Consider the following 9,683-nt stretch of genomic DNA (forward strand, 5'->3'; position numbering starts at 1 on the left):
GTAATCTTTCTGTAAGTTGTTTTTGAGTTTGACAAGTATCTTCATCCAATAATGCTTGTAATTGTTGGTCTTCAAAATTTTTTGGTTGACCTGGACATGTTTTGTCTTTCACATAGAAACAATCACTTTTAAAGCGTTTAAACCAGCGTTCACAAGTATCTTGAGATGTAGCATGTTCACTATAAGCTTCCTGAAGTATTCAGCAGCACTTTTTCTTCAAAATACAGTAATGAATTAAAACTTCCCGCAAATGCTTTTTTTTGGCACAAAATTTGACATTTTTAAGCATAAAAATATCTATGATGATAACACCTTTAGTAAATTTGACATGTAAAGTTTTGAAGCATTCTGTCAATACAACAAAATAGCATACATATCAAATCGAATATATATATATCAACATATGTGTAACTCCATCTATTGAAAAAAATCTGCATTATTAACTGGTACACCCAGTAAAGCACTTAGAAGAATGATATATAGTCAATATTAACTATTACCACAAAATAAAAGTTTTATGGAAGTATTTGTTAAGTTGGTAAGAACAGGAGCAATTATTATTTTCCATCTCTATTAAAATTAAAGCTGTGGCCGAAACCGGTTTGGCTCAGTGGATAGAGCGTCGGCCTGCGGACTGAAAGGTCCCAGGTTCGATTCCGGTCAAGGGCATGTACCTTGGTTGCGGGCACATCCCCAGTGGGGAGTGTGCAGGAGGCAGCTGGTCGATGTTTCTCTCTCATCGATGTTTCTAACTCTCTATCTCTCTCCTTTCCTCTCTGTAAAAACTCAATAAAATATATTTAAAAAAAAATTAAGGCTGTGTATATAGGTACATCCCCAAATATGTTAATTGGATTGAGCGATCTCTGAAGTTGGGAATAGCACCTTTCCACAGCACAGAAAGGAGACTGTACTGCATGATGATCAAAGTAGCTTGTGTCAGCCACTTTGGTTTTGATCTTGTGTAATGTGCAGAGAAATTACATTATTTATCATAATCCAGAACTCCAGAAAAGTATGAGAGAGAATAATAACATCCTTCGATTGTAAGAAACACATTTTCAAACACTGTTTGTGTTTGTGGGAAACATATACTTGTAAGCCAACATTTAAGACAATCAAGCGTTGGGGGAAAATACAGAGTAAAGACACGGCCAATGCAAAAAGACAGACCTGGGTTCAAATTACTGTTCTGCTATTTACTAATTCTGTGTCCTTGTGTATATCCACTCATCTTTCACCGCAGAAGCAGCTTACAAAATAATATGTGCAAGAAGGCGTGAAGGCAAAGGACAAACTGGGAAAAATACTTGTGACGTATATGACATCAAGAAAGCTATTATCATTGACGAAGAGCAACCCCAACAGATTAATAAGAGAGTGAACAACCCACAAGGGAAAATAGACAAAGAGCATGAATAGTCTATAAAAGAAGAAATAACATATAAAATGATATTCAATCTCAATAATAACGAAAGAAATGCAAATTTAAGCAAAATCCCAAAATTCAAATTTTTCTTATTAAATTGACACTGATTAAAAATAATGAGGAAAACTAATGACATTCCCAGTTAATGAGAGGGAACAGGAAAATAACCATTCTTCTAAAGTCCTGGCGGGAATAAAAATTGTTGCAACTTTTCTGAAAGACAATTTGGCAACATTTACTGAAAGTCTTGAAAATGTGCATACCAACTGACCCAGAAATTTCACTCCGAGGAATTTCTTGTAAACAAATAACAGGACTAATATGCAAAGCAAATGACTAGAATTTTTTTGCAGCATTGTTTAATTAAAAATTGGAAATCATAAATGCATATCACTGGGATATTGAATTACATAAATTATGGTATATTATATATAAATTATATATATTTAATATAGAAAGTAGGCCATACCATGTTACTATGTTTAATGAAAAATTATTAGATTATAAAGTCATATGTATAGTCCTGTCCTATTTTTTTCTAAACATGTGTGGCCATGCACAAAAAACCCAAAAAAATGTAATGCCTCTATTATTAATGCTTATTTTTTGGTAATGAGATGATAGGGTTTTTTGTTGTTTATTTCTTCGTGTTTAAACTGAATTTTTTAAAAGTATCGAGTGTTACTTTAGTAATCAAAATATTAAAACTATTTATATTTTGATTTAAAAGGCCAAAAAAAATTAAAAAAACCCAACCAATAACCCAGAAGTAGTTATAAAACTTCACATTACTAACTTACTTAAAATCCACAACAACATAAAAAATATTCAACAGATTACTCACTCTTCTAAATATCTCACCGTTCCACTCTAGAAGGAATACAAGCTGCCTTTTAATATTTTTTTAAGTAAACTCTGAACTCCTTGATGAAGAAACTGCTATTCAATGATGCAGAAACACTGTTTTTGCTCCATCTTCATTAACAGCATTATTTTCCTTCCCTTCTGTATATTTTCTCTGCACTTCCTAAGGCAGAGAATAATTCACTAAAAGACAACACTTTCATGTCTGTGATGGCCTCTTGTGTAACTCAGCTCATTGAAATGAAACAGGATACATACAGAGGGAGAATCTTTAAAATGAAAAGAAATACAACTTTCTTCCTACTGGAATTTTAATCCTCTCAGCAGGGCCACTAGTTCACAGACTTGCTAGAGTCCAGTGGCCTTTGATCTAATTTGCCAGGAGTCCTGAGCTCAGAGACCCTGGATCTTGTAAAATCCGGCAACGGCTATATGTGTTTTATTTACAATCTACAAATGGGAAAGCAGGGTGCTCTCAACCCAGATTCAGAGCTGTATATGGAAAATTTTACATGCTCAGACAAGGTGGTTATCATCTTATTTATATGAAAAAGTTAGAAAGACATAGCATTTTATAACTCAGAGGTTTCCATAAGCTAGATTTATAGCTGAGTAGTTTATAGAGAAGGAAAAGCTGACACTAAAAGAATAAATTCAGTCGTTTTCAGAAAAATTACTTCGTGTAGACAGTACTAGTATTATTGATGCTTTAATTTTTTGAGGTGATGCCTTAACTGGGTCATAAAGAATTTAATAAAGAGAAGCCTTAAATAGCTTGGATTTAGAAATTGTAGTTTCAATTTTATTCATATTTCTAGGATATTGAATATTCGCTATGAACCAAAAGGAATCTATGAAAAAATTAATTTTTGTATGCAACACATCTTTGCCAACATTTATAGAAAAATGTTCTGTATCATAGACTCAATCTGTGAAAAGTTGTATTGATTTTTAGATATAAATAGTTAAAGAATTAACTTAATTCTAACAATTCTTAATGTAGCCATGCTTCACTAATGCACAAATTTCTTTTTATAAAAAGCCAAGCATTGCCCAGCCGACCTGGCTCAGTGATTGAGTGTTGATCTATGAACCAGGAGGTCAAGGTTCGATTCCTCATGAGGACACATTCCAAGCATTTTTGTGAAATCCTGCAGGATAGAAAACATTTGCCAATCTAACAGTGAGTAACCACATCTGCAGTCATTTCATGAGGACACATGCTCGAGTTGCGGGTTTAATTCCCAGGGTGGGGCGTGAGGCAGCTGATCAATGATTCTCTCACATCACTGCCACATCTGCAGTCATTTGGAATGTGAGGGGGCTAAGTTGATGCAGCAGATTTGGAATGGCAAATTTGCTTCCATTTAACTGCAAAATTGTTTTGAGCCAAATTTGTCATTTCCATCTTTAAATCAATATTTATTCTTTAACAAGTTTTTTTCCCCATATTTGCCGAATTGAGATAGTTCTTTAGATGAAAATTTCTTTTGTAAATGCTGTAAGTTTTTAGAACTTTATCTCTCATCCTCCAGCATGGATTAACTATGGCTACAGAGTTTTAAGTTAAAATTTTAGTAGTGCTGTGAAATGTAAAAATTTGAAAGAACGTTTCCTTCTCTGCTTAAAATATACAGTAGCCTTGTGCAGCTTTTCTTAATTCTCCACTGACCTCTAATCTTCTGGCATTTGTTTGTTTATTTGTGGCAAGTGCAGCTTCCTTGTTTGGGAGACAAAGTTCATAATGATTCATGAGAAACACATTTAGGTTTCTACATCTTGCTGCAGGGCTATCTTAATGGTTATAGATAAACTAAATTTTTCTTAAAGACCATGAGCGAGAAAAAGGAAGGAAAGAGTAGCCAGGAGAGAATATTTTGGATTTTCCTGATACGTGTAATTCTTGACAAATGATTAATAAGTTCCTGATAAGTTCCAAATATAGAGTGACTTGTTTATTCCCTGTTTCCATTAGCTATGCAATCAACAGGATGTTTTTCTTTTGCCTTTTCCTCATTTCTGCATCGTTGTTAGAAATTTTGTTAAAATAACCTTGAGATGAGGTTAACAATAGAGTGTCTTCTTCCAGTGAACTGACTTTGTCTCAAGAGGACATCTCAATGTTAAATCTGTAGGCATACGGGTTATGGTTCTGCAAACTGAGAATAATGCGTATCTTGCTCTTGGCACTGACTTTTAGAAACCTCATCTCTCAGTGTGCAGTGACTCTGGTTGAGTCCATGTGTTAAGTGGTTGGATGAAGTGGGGAAAAGTTGGAGTGAGCCCAGGGAGAGAGCAATGTCATTTATTTTCAAATGTATTGGAAGATACACACATCTCCAAATAACCAGGAAGAAACTGTTGGACAGGGATTTTTATGTCTTGGTGCCACCATGACTGGTAACTTCTTTTGCAGGGCCATGGGGAAAGGCAGAAACTCAACTTACTGCTGTTTTTTCTTTGCAACTCCTGGGAAAATATACTGTATGTACAAACCAAATGCGAAGGTTCCCCCGCTACCCTCCCACAGAGAGTGACAAAACAGTAATGATTTAATAGTTCTGTCTATAGTTTACAAAGACACTTCTCCAGTTTAAGCTCTCCTTCTAACTAAGGGCATGATGTATCTGTAGGTCCTCTATCTCAAACAAGAAACATCTATTAGACATCTGCCATGTATATAACATATCATGGAAAGATGTAAAGACAATTAAGCTATGTCTCTGTCCAGAACAAATTCATAACCTAGACAGGGACATATGACAGACACTGTGTCTGGGGTCCCTAAACCACTCCCAGTTTTGGTGATTTGCTAGGAGGATTCACAGGACACAGTATATAGTACTATGCACAGCAATGGTTTACAAAGTAAACTTAGCAAAAGAAAAAGGCCCATAGGGCAAAGTCGAGGGGGAAACCAGACATAAACTTTCAAGAGTTTCTCCTGTGAAATCACCCAGGGCATGCTTAACTCTTCCAGTACTAAATTGTGACAACATGTGTGAACTGTCTACCAGGGACACCCATTAGAGACTCGGTGCCCCAGATTTTCATTGGGGATTGGTTAAGTAGGCACCATCTGCCTAGCACATACCCAAATTCCAGACTTGTAAAGACATCAGATGTCCAGCATAGCTATAGTGTTTACAGTTTAAGCACAGTGAATCACCTTATGAGTTAGGAATGGGGGGAACGTTCCTGAAATCCAAGTTCCCAGGACCCCGCCAGCAGTCAAACTCTCAAGCAGGTTTTCCTAAGGAAACAGTGCTAGGCCTGCTGTATTACCCCTTTTTCTGCATAGATAAAAAATATTCTAAGCATTAAGTGAAAGATAAAATGTGAGGAAATATTGGCATAAGGAGGGAGAGTCACAGACCAATGAAATAGAATAACAATCCAAAAATAGAAAAGAAACATGTGGTTAACTGATTTGGGACAGAGGGTCCAGGGAATTCAAATGGGAAAAGAATAGGCTTTCCAACAAATGGCACTGGTATCATAGAACATTTATATGCAAAATAATGAATCCCTCCTCTTACCTAGTAGTACCATACATGAAAATAAACACCAAATGTGTAATAGAGCTCAATATGAGAACTGACACTATAAAAATTCCTGAAGAAAACATGGGAAAAAGTTTTTGTGACCTTGGGTTAAGCCAATATTTCTTAACACTGAAAGCATGAAAAAAAGATACATTGGACTTCATCAAAATACTAGTCTCTGCTGTATGAAAGTCATAGTAAGGGAAGTTGAAAGGCAAGTCACTGGACTGGGGTAAAATATTTGTAAATACATATTTAATAATATGTGCATATTGTATAAGACAATTTAAAAAAAATTCACAATCCAATAATAAGCAAATGATGCAATCAGAATATGCAAAAGATCTGGCTTCACAGAAGAAGATATAAGCCAATGATTCTACTTCTGGGAATTTATGTGAAGAAACCTAAAACATTCATTGAAAATAATATATGCACCCCTACGTTCCTGGCGGTGTTATTTACAATAGCCAATATCTGAAAGCAGCCCAAGTGTCCATCAGTAGATGAGTGGATAAAAAGTTGTGGTACATTTATGCAATGGAATATTACTCTGCCATAAAAAAAGAAGGCAATTTTTTCCTTTGTGACAGCATGGATGGATCTCGAGGACTTTTTGCTAAGGAAATAAGCCAGTCATGGAAACCATATAATTTCACTCATATGTGGAATTTAATGAACAAACTGAACTATTGAGCAAAATAGAGAGACTCATAGTTAGAGAGCAGACAGCTCTGGTGTGTGTGTGTGTGTGTGTGTGGAGGTGGGGTGGGGGGAGGTGGAGAGATTGATCAAAAAATAAAAATGAGATCTCATGGACATGGACAACAGTGTGGTGATTGTGGAGAGATCTCCTGGACATGGACAACAATGTGGTGATTGCAAGGGGGTAAGAAGTGTGGATGGAGGTGGAAGAGAGTGAGATATAAAATGTACAACTTGAAAAACAGTTTGGCAGTTTCTAATGAAGTGAAACATATGCATACCATGCAGTCCAGGAATCCAACTTCTAGGTATTTATTCAAATGAAATGAAAACATATATCACACAAAAACCTGTAAATAAATGTTCATGACAGCTTTATTTGCAGTTAAAAAACAAACAAACAAAAAACACACAGAAGAACCCAGATATTCATTAAGTGGTGAATGAATTAAAAGAAAGAATCTCTTACCCTTTGAGACAGCATGGAGGGACCTGGAGATTATTATGCTAAACATAATAAGCCAGTCAGAGGAAGACAAATATCACATGATCTCACTCATATGTGGAATCTAAAGAACAAAATAAACTGATGAACAAAATAGATCCAGAGACACAGAAGCATGGAGCAGACTGTCCAATCTCAGAGGGAGGTAGGGTTGGGTGGGAGGGTGGGAAGAGGTTAACCAAAGAATTTATATGCATCTATGCATAACCCATGGACAAAGACAATAGGTGTAACAGCCTGGGGTAGGGGGGTGGTTGGGAGGGCAGTGGGTGCAGCCTAGATGGGGTCAATGGGGAAAAATGGGGACATCTGTAATACAAAAATAAAGATACATTTTAAAAAGTGCGCTTTATTTACACAACAAAATATTACTCAGTAGTGCAAAGGAATTGCAAATAGACAAAATAACATGGATGAATCAAAGAAGCCAGACACAAAGGACTTCATAATATGTGATTCTATTTATATGACTTTGTGGAAGAGTCATAATTTGTGAGTAGAAAATGAGATAAATTGTTCCCTGTGGCTAAAGGTGGAAAGGGATTGATTGCAAGGGAGCATGAGAGAACTTCTTGAGATACTGAAAATATTCTGTCTTGATTGTGGTGGTGGTGGCATGAATACATATATCAAATACAAAATATAAATGTACAAGCTCATCAAACTACTTTATATTATTCGAATTTATATTTTACAAATATGTGCTACATAAATAACCCCTCTATGAGACAGATTGTAAAAAGTGTGTGGTTGTCACACTGCAGAATACTGTTAATTTACAAATTAGTTGCATGGGCCCTTGGTGTTTGAGGAGTTCAGAGCTGGGAGGCATCACTGTGAACCCTGTGGTAGAGGGGATTTCTATCCAGAAATGAACTTGACTTCTCCTCTGAGGAATGTGAAACACTCACAGAGGCAAAGCAGGAGAGAGAGGGCATTTCACGTCCCCTTTCTCCAACTTTTCTCCATACCCCTAGAGAGATCGTCCTGCCTCTGATTATCACACAAACTCAGGCCTCTCACCGCCCTGGTGACAAGTCATCAGCTGTCCCCTATAACCTGGAGGTCCAAACTCCTCAGGGACATGCACAGTGCTGATGGCCTGGCTCCTGTCCACCTGGATCCCCATTTCCTACAGCATTTCCTTTGCTTCCCGAATTACCAGTAAGTGGGTGTTTCCAGCCAGCGGTGCTGCTCAGGTCCTGGCCAGAGCAGCAGTGTGCCAGCCTTTGGGCCCTGGAGTTTGGGAAGGCAGACAGGCCAAAAATGCCAAGTCAGAATTCTTGCTGGGGAGCAAGGCAAATTTGCTAGGCAAGAATTCAGGGCTGTCAAAGAGACAATGAATCCTGCTCCTTGGACCTCTACAGGGGTTCTGGCTCAAAACCTTGTGGGCAGGAACTTTTAATATAAAACAAAAGGACTGGAGCCTCAGTGCAGCCATGAGCTCCCAGGTGAGTGCTGAAGCTTATAGCCTAGGTCAGCAGAGCAGAGAGATTTAACCCACAAGAGGAGGCAATAGAGAGCACAGTGGCTAAGAGCACAGCCCCCATGTCTCTGAGCTCTGCCTTTCCACTTTCATGGTTATGCTACTTTGGGCAAGTAACCAACCCTCAAAGCCTCAGTTTTCCAGATATGGAAATGAAATGTGCTAATGCATATACACGCAGTAATACAATGGCCGGCACACAGCAAGACTGAGGTAAATGGAATCAATGCATGTTAAGAAGAGGAATTGAAGCAACTCAAGTTCTCTCTACTCCAGCAGGTAGAGAGGTGGGGAGTCCTTAAATCTGCCTGTGATGAGTAGGAGAATGTGGCACTCAAAGGAATGAAAGGTTACATCTAGGCCTTGTGAAGCTAGAAATGAAGGACATGGAATAATGGCAACAAAAACTTGATGAATCACTTCACCTCTTTGGACCTCCGTTTTTCTACCTATAAATCTGAATTTGGTGATATTTCACAAACCTTCCAGCTCTAACATGTTATGACTCTATAAAATGGGAAGGGTTGTTGAATTATGACAAAAGTACGCTTTCATTTTATATGACCTTAGGAAAGAATGATGCTCTCAGATGATCTGACATTTTCCAGCTCTGACTTGCCTCATTAATTCAGGATTGAAGCAATAACAGATGGGGTTGACAGTGACAGTGAAATTAGCACATAAATTATAGAAATCTGTTAATTTGGTATAGCGCACCCATGTCTGTTCACCAAGTTTGGAACAATAGTTTAGTTGGGGAAAGTTTCTTCACTGGTTAAAAGTGCATGAATAAAAAAAAAGTGCATGAGTCAGTTTGGCTTAAATTAACATTTTCCTAATGAAATTCAAACTAATTGAGAAGTTTGCACTCAAGTTTAACACACAGAGTAGGAACTCAGTAAATGTGAGTCCCTGTGCTTTCCCCTCTTCTTTGTTTTCTCATTTCATAATAACCCCCAGCCTAGTGGCTTGGGGTCTACAGGACAATTAGTTTACATGACCCGCTGCTTTGCTGAGCTCATCTCTAAAAGGAAGAGAAGTCTCAGAAATGAGCCAAAGTCACTAAAATCCCTTCACGGGGTTCATCTGGGATCTTCAACTCCTCAGAACTTTTCCAGTGGGGGCTGCGAGCTAAAGCATGGACAATAC

The sequence above is a fragment of the Myotis davidii genome, unplaced genomic scaffold (assembly GCF_000327345.1).
Source record: "Myotis davidii unplaced genomic scaffold, ASM32734v1 scaffold753, whole genome shotgun sequence".
Taxonomy (NCBI): Eukaryota; Metazoa; Chordata; class Mammalia; order Chiroptera; family Vespertilionidae; genus Myotis; species Myotis davidii.